At 45.5% G+C, this 15,154-nt stretch overlaps 1 protein-coding gene across 6 annotated transcripts in view; it reads right to left on the bottom strand.

The window, feature by feature from the left end:
- Positions 1-15,154, bottom strand: part of COL13A1 (collagen type XIII alpha 1 chain) — a 194,051-nt gene that overhangs the window by 138,749 nt on the left and 40,148 nt on the right. For all 6 annotated transcript variants that reach the window (XM_083614301.1, XM_083614299.1, XM_083614298.1 and 3 more), the window contains one exon: positions 5,356-5,425. The gene's annotated coding sequence lies outside the window, so the exon portion shown is untranslated. The remainder of the gene's footprint in view (positions 1-5,355; positions 5,426-15,154) is intronic.

A 15,154-nucleotide genomic window follows, 5' to 3' on the forward strand; every position in this document is an offset into this window, starting at 1 on the left:
CATAACTGGGTTTGTGACCTCTCTCCGCCAAGCTGCCCGGTTCTGCAACTTCTCAGAGCTGGAGAACATGCTTCGTGATCGCCTCGTCGGTGGCCTGAAGGATGAGAAGCTGCAACGACGCCTCTACGCTAAGAAGGACGCGGCAACTGGACTTGCTTGTGGTCAAGGGCCCCTACATTAGCTTACTGGGATTGGCATGGTTTGGACCACTGGGGCTAGCCGTCACCGGGGTGAACCACACAAGCTTACAAGTGGACGTAGATGCCATATGCAAGGAATTTCCGGGGGTTTTCGATGGGAAATTGGGACAGTATACGGGCCCCCCCATTGCTCTACAGCTTGACCCCACAGTACGACCAGTCAGGCTCAAGGCCCGCCGGGTCCCGTTCGCTCTGAAACCCCGTATAGACGAGGAATTGGACCGACTCGTGGAGCAAGGAGTGCTGGAGCCGGTGCCTAATGCCCCCTGGGAAACCCCAATCGTCACACCCGTCAAGCCTAATGGTTCAGTCCGCATCTGCGCAGACTACAAATGTACCATAAACAAGGCCCTCACGGCCCATGCATACCCAGTGCCAGTGGTCAGCCATGTCCTTGCCACCCTGGCTGGGTCGAAAATTTTTGGCAAGCTGGACTTGGCCCAAGCATATCAACAGCTGCCAGTAGATGAGGCCACAGCAGAGGCACAGACGATTGTGACGCACAGAGGAGCGTTCAGGGTAAAGCGGCTGCAATTCGGTGTCAGTGTGGCACCAGGCATATTCCAGAATCTAATGGACTCGCTCCTTAAAGGGATTCCTGGTGTCACCCCCTTCTTCGATGATGTGTTGATTGCCGGGCCCACACCAGAGGAGTTTGAGGACCGCCTCCGCACCGTTCTGCACCGTTTCCAGACGGCGGGTCTCAAGGTGAAGCGGGAAAAATGTCTACTAGGAGTGCCTCAGGTGGACTTTCTGGGATTTATGGTGGACGCAGAAGGGGTCCACCCGACTGGGGACAAGGTACGGGCCATTTGTGATGCCCCAGTGCCCAAGAACAAGACTGAACTTCAGGCCTTCTTGGGACTATTGAACTTTTACCATTCCTTCCTTCCCCACAAGGCGGCGGTAGCGGAGCCCCTACACAGGCTCCTGGACAAGCGGGCCCCTTGGGTGTGGGGCCAGCGCCAGGAGGCCGCATTCCAGGCAGTCAAGGACTTGCTGGTCTCAAACTCGGTCTTGGCACACTTCGACGAAAGGCTGCCAGTGGTGCTAGCATGCGACGCCTCGCCCTATGGCATTGTCGCTGTCCTGGGACACCAACTCCCGGATGGAAGAGAGGTACCGGTGGCATACTTTTCCCAGACACTCAACGCAACCGAGCGGAACTACTCGCAAATCGACAAGGAGGGTCTGGCAATAGTGAAGGGAGTAAAAAAATTCCATGATTTCTTGTACGGGCGGCCCTTCACCGTGGTGACTGACCACAAGCCGTTGCTTGGCTTGTTTGCCCCCGAAAAGCAGACCCCCCAAGTGCTGTCTCCTCGCGTCCTCAGGTGGTCAATTTTCCTTGCCAGCTACCAGTATGCACTGATTCACCGCCCTGGGAAGGCGATGGGCCATGCAGATGCCCTCAGCAGGCTACCACTACCGGAAACAGGCCCTGACCCAGCACCTGCACAAGAGGTTATGAGCCTGGAGCTGCTTCCTGACCGCCCCATTCAGGCACAAGAAGTTGCACACCATTCCAAGAAAGATAGGGTCATCTCCCGGGTCCTGGACTGGGTGTGGAGGGGATGGCCCAGCAGCAGCCCCGGGCCAGAATTCGCCGGCTACACAACCCGCAAACATGAACTGTCGGCCCACAAGGGGTGCCTGTTATGGGGAAGCAGGGTCATTGTTCCCCAGCCCCTCCGCAAAAGGGTCCTCACAGCCCTACACGAGACACACCCAGGGGTAGTAAGAATGAAGGCCCTTGCCAGGAGTTATGTGTGGTGGCCGGGGATCGACGGAGAGATAGAGGCCTGGGTCAAACACTGCCAGGCCTGCCAAGAATCCCGCCCAGATCCCCCAAGGGCCCCAGTCCAGTCCTGGGAGTCCGCCCGAGCACCATGGTCACGCCTGCATGTGGACTTCGCTGGCCCCTTTCAGGGGAAAACATTCTTCATAGTGGTGGACTCCTACACCAAATGGCTGGAAGTCGCACTGGTACCATCCACTTCTACGTCCGCAGCCATCCGGGTACTACGCAGGCTGTTTGCAACCCACGGGCTCCCTGACACTCTCGTCTCAGACAACGGGACTGCATTTACGTCAGGAGAATTCCAAACCTTCACAGCGCAGAACGCCATCCGCCACATCCGTTCGGCGCCATTCCACCCTGCCACCAATGGCCAAGCAGAACGCATGGTGCGGACCACCAAGGACACCCTTCGCCGCATGACGCAAGGGGATTGGGAGTACCGCCTTGCCACATTCCTTCTAGCACAGCACAGCACCCCCAGCTCAACGACTGGCCGGAGCCCCGCTGAACTACTAATGGGTCGGTGCCTTGCAATCAGATTGGACCGCCTTCACCCCGATAGAGCTCAGGATGAGGTAGTGGTGGGGGAAGGCAGGAACCCCCGGACCTTCGAGGCCCAGGACCCAGTGTACGCAAAGAATTTTGGGGCAGGCCCTGCATGGGTACCCGCCACAGTCACCAGGGTCACTGGCCCCGTGTCGTACGAGGTGCTAACAGATGGGGGGCAATGCTGGCGCCGCCACTGCGACCAGATACGGCGACGATTCCCGGGAGGAAACCAGGAGGAGGAGGACAGGTCAGAGGAGTCCCAAGGGAACAGTGGGGCAGTGAGGCCCATAGAGCAGCAGGGGCAAGCAGGAGAGGCTGAATCAGTAAATACAGAGAGGACCCGTGAGGCCGAAAGGACACCGGAACCAGAACCACGACTGAGCGAGCCGGTTGTGCCAGACCATACAGCCCCATCACAGCCAGCATCCTTGGAACACGAGCCAGAACCTGAACCCCGGACCAGGGAACACCCCAGGCCGCAACGCACACGTAGGCCGCCGGCGTACCTCGAGGACTATGAATGCGACCTCCCGGGCAGGACTGGAACTTAGAGGGGAGGGGTGTTATGTACTGAGTTGAATAGGATCCAAACTGCAGCAGTCTGATTGGTCCTAGAACAATAGGATTCAGAATGCAGCAGTCTGGTTGGTCCTAGAACAATGCAGCAGTATGATTGGTTGGCAGGAACCACCCAATCATGCTCTAGATAGAAGTGAATCCACAACCTGATTGGCTTACAGTAGAATTCCGGAATTAGCCAATCATGTGCAGCCCATTGTGTAAATAATGTATATAAAGCAGATACTTTGAGGGGACTTTCATTCATTCCTCCTCACCACTATGAGCTGAATAAAGAGCATGAAATCACTTTGCGACTCTGAGTATATTCCAAATATGTTTTATTAAAACATTTCATGAACAAGTCTCTACAGAGGAGACTTGCTCTCCCCCACCTGATTTCCTTGAAAAATGAAGATTTTCAAATGTTCATTCCCATCAAAGGGCTTTTGGGATGTCAATATGAACATTCAAAACCACTGCTACAGCCAATCCCCTTCACTGCTACTTCTCCTCCTTTCCCAAGGAAAAGCCTTGGCTTAGAGAAGATGGATGGATAGTTGACAGCAGAGGGACTGACATGTGGAACACTTTTTCCAGTTGGAGATCATAGGGGTTGATTTTAAGCGTAACAATTTCTGGGAGAAAATGAACCCACACACATCATTTGTAGCTAATAAGAGGCAATATACAGTCAAACCCCATGATGCCCGTATGAAAAGAATCCCATGTGTCATTTGTTAATGAGGAGAGACTCTCCTGTGTAGATGCAACCATTCCACAACCTGCTACTCTCCTCCCTTTCCCCAAAGGAATGTTTTTTTTTCATTGGAGAAGGGAGAATGGCAGGGAGTGCTAGAGGTGGTGTACGGGTCCAATGCAAACCCCGATCAAGATGGCCAATCTAAAATGCCATTCAAGCACAGGTTGGTTTGCCTTTTCAAGCACTTATATATTTGACATATGTCTAGATATTTCTACCAGTGTGTTTTGTTTTTATTAATTAATTAATTAATTGAAAAAAATACCTGGAACTACTCCAGCATTTTGAACAAACATGGTTTGTAGGCAATGTTTATATAAAATAGGGATGAATGGAACTACCTAGATGAACATTCAGTTTTGCATACATTCAATCTTAAATTCAATCCATCCCAATTTTCAGTGGGTTTTTTTAACCATATGAAAACTTTACATCAAAATTGCACACATTTTTGTATGTACCTTCCTCATAAATATGCATTTTGTGAAATTTTATGGATTCCCCTCTAAAATGCACATGTTTGAACTGAAAGTGCGTCACAAAATCCAGAGAAATACACAACTCAATCCCTATAGAAATCCAGAACTGTGAATTAAGCCAGTTTGCTTTAAAATGTGGACCAAATAAATTTCCCCTCTATCCCTTAAATGATATAATTAAACACATGTTGCTTGTTGACCTTAGAATTCAAAGTTTGTAAGTCCTCAGATCTTCTAAACATTCAGATGTCTTGGCCTATTACTACCCAGTTTTAATTTGTCATCAGAGTAGCTAAATCAATGCAAATTAGAATGGCTGTGACATATTTGCCTTCCCAAGAGATTATGACATCACGGTACATCAGTCTGTGGCATTAACAGAGTTAGGGTTTGAAGAGAGGAGAACACTGCCAGGGGTGTAGGGCAGGGGGTGCAGTTCTCCCCGGGTGTCATCCTTGGGGGGGTGACAAAATGGCACACCACGGGGGGTGGCACTTACCACGGGGCCTGGCATGCAGCCCGAGCCACACGTCTCTACTGGGACTGACGCGGTGGTTCAGGGCCCCACACTGCCCGAAACGGCAGCATGGGGCTTGTGTCGAACTCTGTGGACAGCTCACTGCACCGCCCCCCTGGGCAGATCGCCGCGGCACCCCCATGTGGCCCTAGGTGATGGAGCAGCTAGCTACGCCCCTGAACACTGCAAGCATGAACACTACCAGAATGTTGGTTTTAATTGTTAGCTGAGGAACAGGGGATAAATATTTGAAAACAAATAAAATAATCAAAGTTCAAAGGAGACAAATAGAAAATAATCAGAGAACAAACAAATATTCCAAAACAATGCTGGTTTTCCCACAACCTTCAATGAACTCAAGGGCTTGCCTTTCGCTTTTGATCAAAGTTGCCCTCTCCTTGCATACCCATAAGGACTCAAATGATACTCCATATCTACTGTATATAAAAGCTGTCATAACCACCAGCACCACAATATGGAGTTCCTACCTGCTGGACAGTTGCATCGCTGGTGGATGTCTCTAGCTTCCCGATGTCTTGGCATGTTGAACTGTAATCTCTATAAAGTGAAGGCAGGAGGGGAAAGCTACATTAATAATAATGAAACCCAAGACTTGTGCATGTTAGAAAACAGCTTTTGAAAGGAATTCAGCCCAGAAGTGTAGCGAGGAAAAGACATCTGGTTTCGGATCAAAGACAGACAATTGCCTTCAAATTTAATCTCAACATCCGCTTGACTGAAAGCAGGCAGAGCAAATTTGACAGAATTTCTAAATGTGATTCCTTGCTGAGGGGCTGGATTGCTGCAGAAAGGGGCAATTACCCACGCAGGGAAAATTCCATGTGGCAGACACAACAATTTAGGTTGGGGAGCACTCTTCTAAATACAGTAGCCACCATGGGAATGTCAGGCAAAAACATTCTCCATGTAATAAGACAACCCAATCCTATGTGATCACTAATGTTTACACGTATTCAACTACCACATCACTTCCCTTAAGCCCTACCCCTCTCTCACCCTCAGTCACCATAAATGTAGAATGCAGTTGAGGTGGGGTGAGTACCTACCTGCAAATATTATGGTCTTTAATAGAGAAGACTCATTTCTGACAGCTGCATCTACTACACATATGCCAACCCTCAGTAATAAATCTGCTCCATCAAGTGTTGCTAGTTCTCCTCTACATTATTTATTTATTTTGACAATTTATATACCGCTTAATTACAACAATCTCTTAGCAGATAAAGTTATACAGTGCCAACCAGTATAGACAATACAGAGCTAGACAGACCATGGATCTGACTAGGCAGCTTCCTAGAACATTTAGAAAACTGCATCAGATTCATGTGCCACGGCCAATGCAATGGCACACTATTGCAACTAAGTAAGGAGCTTTGCTTCAAATCCACCATGTATCATATTCACCTTTTCTTAGCCATGTACCTGATAAGAGGAACCAACACTGTCAGAAATAGGAACCTATCTTTAGCCTCCTTGATCTGTTTTTAAGACTCAGTATATGGTGACCTGAATTTCCTAAGTACTGTACTGAGATGCTCAGCAACGCACACAAACTTAACCACTTCAGATTCGGAAGGAACGGCTGTGTTATCAGATCATTTATTAATCTGGCTACAGTCCAATGCAGAGTTACTCGGGAGAAAGTCTCGTTGAATTCAATAGGGCTTACTTCCAAGTATGTTTAGGATCAGGCCATAAACCTGCAATCCCTAGCATATTTCTGCTAGAAATTACCGTAGGTCTCACTGAATTCAGTGGGACTTACTTCTAAGTGAAAATGTTTACGGCTTCAAATAGATTTGAAGCCAAAATTCAGAAAGTTTACATGCAATTTTTTAAAATAAAAAAACCCACTGGCTTTGTTTTATTTATTTTATTAAATTTCAATTTATAATATAGATATGCCATTCCTTCTCCCTCAACCTTTACAAATCTGTATTTTCAGATAGCTGTACGTTACATATTATCAGGGTCACGTTAGGGCTATAAGAAACAATATTCAAATCTAGGCTTGAAGGGTGAGTTTGAAGAGAAGAAGAAGAGTTTGGATTTGATATCCCGCTTTATCACTACCCGAAGGAGTCTCAAAGCTGCTAACATTCTCCTTTCCCTTCCTCCCCCACAACAAACACTCTGTGAGGTGAGTGGGGCTGAGAGACTTCAGAGAAGTGTGCCTGGCCCAAGGTCACCCAGCAGCTGCACGTGGAGGAGCAGCGAGGCGAACCCAGTTCCCCAGATTACGAGTCCACCGCTCTTAACCACTACACCACCACTGGCTCTCCAACCCAGGTGCTTGAACTCAATTAATTTAATGGGGTCTGATCTGCAGGCTGGTACTGCTTTATTAACTTGGCATGGGAAAACAACTAGGCTACTAGTATTTATACTGGGCTGGTCAATCCAGAGATGTTATACTTCCAACCAGAGGGTCTGAAGCTGCACACACCTAGTCCCTTCAGTGCCTTAAGACTTTGATGGCTGAGCATAAACAATAACTTACTAGGCTAGGTCTCAGCCTGTGAGGTTTTCTAGTCGAAACCATGGAGTTCCCAATAAATACTATGTAACTGTGTGTGTTCCCTTTAACAAAACCTTTGGATGCATATGAACCTCTGTTCTGGAAATGTTCCACTCTTCATCCTTGATGTTTACCTCAAAACCAGTGAGAGATTCTAATTCTGTATCTTGGATCTTCTCAACTGTGTGTATTAAATTTCAGCTAGGGCCATAAATAGGACATCCATATCCTTTAGTTTGATATGTAACCTGGTCTTTGAAGACCTAATTGCCTCCTTTTATACATCCAAGTGTTAATTTAAGGATCTTACCACAGGCGTTTGCCATCTCAGTAAGATTGCTCCATTAGGAACTTGTAGGGTACCATATGTCATTCCTTCTGGCAAGTTCAGGGATGAGGCCATGTGACATGATTTGCATGGTCAGAAGGTCTCTGTGACAACTCGTCCTCTAACAAGTGAAAGCTAATGCTTCAGGCTTAGAACACAGCTCTTTGATGTACTGTTTATAGCACCAGAATATGGCAAATGCAAAGAGAATGGCAGTCAAAATGGGGAGGGCAGTCGGGATATGAAAAAAGTGGCATTGTTTTCTGTTTTTGGCTGTGGCCAAGTATTGTTGCAACTCAAGGGTGGCAGAAGAAATGAGAAGGCTATTTCGGCTCTCTGCAGAAATGCAGCATTTTCTGGTTCTTTTTGTTATCAGAAAAGACTGTTACTTCCCATACTATTCCAATAACTTGGGAAATATGCACCTTCTGACCTTGGGCACTACCAGATGGTTGTCATTTTGGGGTAGGATTCAATCACATACTGGTAAATTCAGCTTCTGCAATTAAAGTTGATTTGGTCTCTTGCACAACAAACCAGCTTCTACTCAAAACCAGACTTTTTGCAATAAGGAGAGTGACAGGAAAAGGCACTGGGAAGTGTAGGATAATGACTGCTTGATACAACATTGTGTAATATCCCTGCAAGTACTGTACATCAGAATGAATGCTCAATAAATAACTGACCTTGCTTCTCTGCCCCACAAACTTTGTGCAAATAAGTAGAGACAAATGTTCAATATACTAGCTGTTCAGAAGTGACCCTAGACTGCTAAAGACAATTGCAAAATGGTGGTCATAGGGCTAGAACTGTCTCAGGAAGCTTAATATATTGGAATGTAAATTGGAAGACATGGAAATACCATTTCTATATTTGCAAGGAGAAAAGCTACAAACTCCTATCTTCAACAAAATTGTGGGTTTCCACCAAGGAAAATGATGTGATAATCAAAACAACTTATTTAGTATGTAAGTTTTCAGACTGCCCTTCAAGCAAAATGGAAATGACAAAAGCTATCCTTTGAAATCTAGTTTTAGGTAGCCTGTGCGTAGCACTTTATAGAATATAAAAGGCAGATGCACATCATGGAGAGTTTACAATCAAAGTTTGACACAGGGGAAACAGCAGACGGCTGGGAGGGAAGTGGAGGCAGGAGCGATAGGTGAATGTTTCATATACCTGTGCTTAGCCTTTGTTACAGGCTTAGTTGCAGTAGGGCATGGGAATTAGGGGCCTGACCCAAATACCTCACAGAAAAGGTAGGTCTTAAGGAGGAATTTAAAGGAAGTAAGGTGGTATCACACAGGTATTCTGGTAAGCAGCTCCAAGTTTATAGTGCAGAAAGGGATAAAGAGTGGAGTCTTTTGAGGAAGCAGAGGGAAGTTCATGGTTGGGAATGTACAGGGATATCAGAGCAGAGATGAGACCATTACAGACTACTGGATCACCAAAGAACTAAAATAATCTCTTGAGACCACTATCTTCTGTATTCTTCAAGATGATCAATTTTAAATCCAAAGCACAAATGTACTAGTATAGTGTGGGTTTCTTTCAGCATAAAGTTAGGTCTCTATTCATAACTGAAGACAATGTTCTATTGCCCTATGGAGCTCCTAAAATTTCTCCAACAACTCTAAAAACAACAAATGGATTATTGGATAACTTATACATGCCCAGGTTGCCTTTGTCCAACAAGCACAGATGCAAAGTGATAATAAAGTCAACTTTTAGAAGTCAGAGCCACTAGTGTGACCTGCTATGGGAGAAAGTTGCTTTTTCTCTTTGAAAGCTTTGCCTATGCCTAAAATGCCACTGTTTTGTTTTTTGTCCCATAAATGCTGAAGAATTTCGTCTTGCAGCCAGGGTACTCTCCGTACCATCTACATCATTCTCAGTCTACAAACACATTTGTCAGGGAAACACAGTTGGCAGAAAACCTCATGACATTGCTTGCTGCTCACTGTCACTGGCAGTACTTAAGGAACAGAACCTGGGGGGGAGGGAGCATTTAAGGGCACTTGTCCTGGGCCTCCACATATAGAGGAAGACACATCAATGCTGACAAACAGCAACCGAGAAGGGTGGTTGCCTCAAATTAACATTCAGCTGCTGAATGCTAAGCTTCTGGGTGTTCAAAAGTTCTTGTTAGTGCAATCTTTCTGAACAAATCAGGATCTGATCATTTTTGCCAGGGTATCTGTCAATAGTGCATCAACAGGCAGGAAAAAACTACAGCATGTCCCAACTGATATGTGCATCTGGATATACCCATGCTCAAAGTATGCATCCCATTCACAAATCCTTTATTCCCCCCCACACACCTCTCTCTCTCTTCTGAGTGTTAGACAATATGCATGGATCATATTTTAATTGGCTTTCAGTGTCTTAGGTTCATACGTGGCTGGAGGTCCTTCTGCAGCTAAGAATATTAAAATCAAATTTACACAGTGATCCAAGTAATGCTTTACAAAGAAACCAGTCCTTCAAAACCTCCATACATTGATCATATTTTGAGAAAAGCATACTATTATGTGATGCTTTGAAATGCACCACCCTTTCTTCAGAGTATTTAGTGGCATATGCAGGGCTCCATTTGGGTACTTGTCAGGCCCAGCTGTTTAGTATCAGACACAGAAAGAACCTCTTTATACATCTTGACTTCAGGCCATCTTTAGCCTTTAGTTAAGTGTTCTTGAGTTGTCTTGAATTTAGTCAAATATGCAGCCTGATTCTATCTGTGTTTTACACATGCAGAAGTTCCACTGAATACAGTGAGGTTTGTTACCAATAAAGGAAATGGAATTGCAGCATTAGGCCACACTCTGGAGTGTACTTACCAGGAAACAACTCCCATGAAACCCAATGGATCTTACTTCCAACAAACCAGCTCCCAGTGATGGCCCTTCCTCCCCAAAATGTCATCACCTAAAGAACCATCTAACCTTGCTGGGAGTAGAGAAGAAGCAGTTACCACATCCTCTAAACAAACGGTTGTCTTTGTCGTGTTCTTATAGCCTCTCCCTGTGCCCCCAATGTTTATTGTTGTCATAATCATATGCAGACCACTTTGTGAGGTCCACCTGGAAATAAATACCACGATCTAAGACATGTGGAACAGCCAGATGCAAAAGAGGACAGGGTTCCTGCACCTTTGATGGTTGTATAGAAGGCGGAATTACAAGCTACACCTGTTCAAATCCTCTCTTTTCCTAACTTCTTAAAGGTGGAGCAACCCTGTTCTTCTTCTGCACCTGACCCCCTTAGCTGTGATCAATGTAATTAGGATCAGTCATTAAAAAACAAGAAAAGGGATAGAAGAACCTTCCTGGATCACAGCAAATTTCCATTTAGTACTGCATTCTTTTCCCACAGTGGTTAACCCAGAGGTTTTCAGGATGCCCATAGCAGGATATGAAGGAAACAAACAATATTGTTTTTGTTTGTTGTTGAAGTACAGTGGTACCTCGGGTTACATACGCTTCAGGTTACATATGCTTCAGGTTACAGACTCCGCTAACCCAGAAATAATACCTCGGGTTAAGAACTTTGCTTCAGGATGAGAACAGAAATTGCATGGCGGCTGCGCAGCAGCAGGAGGAGGCCCCATTAGCCAAGTGGTGCTTCAGGTTAAGAACAGTTTCAGGTTAAGAACAGACCTCTGGAACAAATTAAGTACTTAACCAGAGGTACCACTGTATGCAGTTTTGTGTTTTTATATTGTAAACCACCTTGTGTTCTTCAAATGAATGGCAGTATAGAAATTTTAATAAATTCAGTTCAGAAAACCGGGCTCAGGGCGACTAACAACAAATTTAAAACACTTAATTGATGGTACAAAAAACAGCATAAAATACGGTATAAAACGTGAATAACAATAAAATCAAAAATCAACTTAGGGGGGAAATCCATCCAATAAACATTAGATGATCACCAGGGCTAGCTGGCTAAATTAGTTCTTTTTGGGCCAGCGAGGAGACCAGGGGAGAATTAGCTGTGGGATCCCAGAGCGGGTAATCTTCATAAAAAGGGGAGATGGAGGGAAGGAAGGGGAATAAAAGATCAGGCTAAGTTCAAATTGAAAGCTAGGTGGAATAGTTCTGCCTTACAGGCCCTGTGGAAGGAAGTTAAATCCTGCAGGGCCCTGGTCTCATGGGACAGAGCATTCCACCAGGTCGAAGCCATCACTGAGAAGGCCATGGCCCTGGTGGAGGATAATCTAACTTCCTTAAGGCCCAGGACCTCTAAACTATGATTATTCATGGACCTTAAGATCCTTTGCGGAGCATACCAGGAAAGGCGGTCCCGTAAATACGAGGGCCCTAAGCCACATAATAATATCCCTTCCCAGCTCACCAGTGGTGTACTGCCTCTGAATAATGATGTTTTACTTAGTTTTTCTGGCTAATAGCCACAGAAAGGCCTCTCCTCCATTAATTTGTTTATTCTCATTTTGAAAGCATCTAAGTTGATGGCCATTGCCACACAGTGTGCAGTGCCAACAGGAAATGCCATTAGTTAATTAGGCTTCATGTGAAAAAATACTTTCTATTGTCTGTCTTGACTCTATTGGGTGACCCTGGTTCTAGAGTTACAGGAGCCCATTCTCTCCACCTACTTTTACCATGGTATTCATTATTGAATAAGGATGCATCAAAGTCCCATATAGACACAATGTATGAAGCACAACAATCCATTCACATGGCTTGAAAAGGACAACGTCCTTTGCATTTACTGCTATGGGGCAGAACTCAGCCGAAGATAAGGATGGATCAGCCGCTAGATTTAATGACTCTTAAGCAAATGCTTTACTTTTCTGCTGAGATCAAGGAAGCCCATGTGTGCTTGACTTTCTAAAATGCCCCGTGCTTGCAAAATAAGGAGGGAAGAAACCAAGTTAAAGCTGAGCTGCTTCATTAATTCAGTGCATTTGCTTCCCTCCGCCTCCCTTAAAAACCACACTGTGCTTTATTCTGTGTTGTTGTTGAATGATGTGAACCTTGCAGCTGTAAAACTCATTAGGAGCCACTGTAACTTGTTCATGAGAATGTGACGGTAGAAGTACTGACAACGTGAAAAAGAGTAGGGACTTAATGCTCTGCTTGGGGGGTGAGTCATTCTATACTGTTTTCTTTCCTGGTTCCATTCTGCTATCCATCTCTCTTGTCATCCTATATGATAGTCTCCTATCCTTGCTTTCTCCATTCCTCTCCCTGTCTCTTACCAGAATTGCCTGTATTTCTTTTCCACTTTATCTTGCCTCAGCAACTCCCTCATGCCTCTCTCCTCCATACTTGCTTGTCAATCTTTCCTTTGGCACTCACAGAGAACAAAGTAGAAAGGGCCCATTACCGTGTATCATTCTCTTCTCACCTGCTCTGGTTAACTCCAGCAAAGCAAGTGCAACTGCATCTTGATCAATCTAATAGAATACACTTTTTCCATGAATCTAGTGTTTCTCAAACTTGGGTCCCCAGCTGTTGTTGGTCTACAACTCCCATCATCCCTAACTAGCAAGACCAGTCAGTTGCCAGGGATGGTGGGAGTTGTAGTCCAACAACAAAAGGTTTTCCCAGTCATGTGCCATGGAACCATGTTGTTCCTTGTGAGATTATCATGGGTCTTTCACTAATGGTAGACAAAGGAAGCTTAACCACCATTTTCCTCTGCAATTCACAGCAAAAATTGTTGTTTCTTCAGCTTGTAAACCACCTTGTGTATTGTAATATAGAAATTTTATGCTTTCTTTCTTAGTTTCTGCTGTGCTTGTCTTGCATTTCTGTTTTAATAGCTTTTAGAATATCTGCTGATGTGTTTTAATGTGCTGTACGTCGTCCTGTGACCTTATGGTGAAATATGGTATGTAAATTCCTAAAGAAATGGACAGATAAACCAATAGAAATTTTAAAAACAAAACAAAATGCTGGTCTAGGGAACATAATTTCTATGATTCGGTCAGGAGGAAGTGTGTGTCTATGGTTGTTGAGCATAGTAATATCTTTGCAGTACTGCCTAGAATGTCACTTTTTTTACCACACACACCACGAGCCCCACCATTTATATAACAAACTTTGTGTTTGGGTTTCAAACATTAGTTATTCAGTGTATGTTAGCGAAATGAAATCCCAATCATTGTGATGGATGAAGAGCAGGGGAAAGTTGGAAAGGGGGACATTCCAAGCCCTAGCTGGAGATGCCAAGGTTTGAACCTGGGAACTGCTCTACCTGCCACTTAGCTGCAGCCCTTACCAATGGCACAGCTTTGTCAAAACAATTGCGCAAACCAGCAATTAATGGTTGTAAAAGCAAGAAGTCCCCATATTTTTAGATCAAAAACTCTCATTGTGCTGTTTTTCCCAGTCCCTCCTATCAGAAGACTTGATTGTTCTGCACATGCAGCAGAAAAAGTGGTAGCAGAATCTTCCACAGGCACTGTACTACTTCAGATAACAAAACAAACAAACAAACAAAATAGGACAACAGTTCTAGCTCAGCTCAACCCTTGTGGCACCAATTTCCTACTTACAGAGATTTTAAAATACATATACAAGCATTTTCAAAAGTGGTGTCCTTCCCACATATACTCTGAAACACAGCTCTGCCTAAGAGTGGTCACCACATTGTTTGTGGGCAGAAAAACGAAGGGAACCATTTCATTGATTTTCTCCAAGAGCAGGAAAAAATCTCCAATGTTTTCTCAGGGATGGGCCTTACCTTTAAAGGGACCCCTGACCATTAAGTCCAGTCACAGACAACTCTGGGGTTGTGGTGCTCATCTGGCTTTATTGGCCGAGGGAGCCGGCGTACAGCTTCCGGGTCATGTGGCCAGCATGACTAAGCCGCTTCTGGCGAACCAGAGCAGCGCATGGAAACGCCGTTTACTTTCCCACTGGAGCAGTACCTATATATCTACTTGCACTTTGACATGCTTTCGAACTGCTAGGTTGGCAGGAGTAGGGACCGAGCAATGGGAGCTCACCCCGGCACGGGGATTCGAACCGCTAACTTTCTGATCGGCAAGCCCTAGGCTCTGTGGTTTAACCCACAGCGCCGCCCGCGTCCTTTAGCAGCTTCTTTTCTCCTCCCCCTCAGCCTCCCACAAAGGGTTTGTTTGCTTATCTTTTTTTTTTTTTTTTGATATCCTGCCTTTCACTCCCTTTAAGGACTCTCAAAGCGGCTAACATTCTCCTTTCCCTTCCTCCCCCACAATAAACACTCTGTGAGGTGAGTGGGGCTGAGAGACTTCAAAGAAGTGTGACTGGCCCAAGGTCACCCAGCAGCTGCATGTGGAGGAGCGGAGACGCGAACCCTGTTCCCCAGATTACGAGACTACCGCTCTTAACCACTACACCACACTGGCTCTCTGCTGCAAAGGACAGCAACAGCAACTATGTAGGCATCATTTTGCATCCTCTTTGATGCG

This window comes from Podarcis filfolensis (genome assembly GCF_964270895.1).
Source record: "Podarcis filfolensis genome assembly, chromosome: 5".
Taxonomy (NCBI): Eukaryota; Metazoa; Chordata; class Lepidosauria; order Squamata; family Lacertidae; genus Podarcis; species Podarcis filfolensis.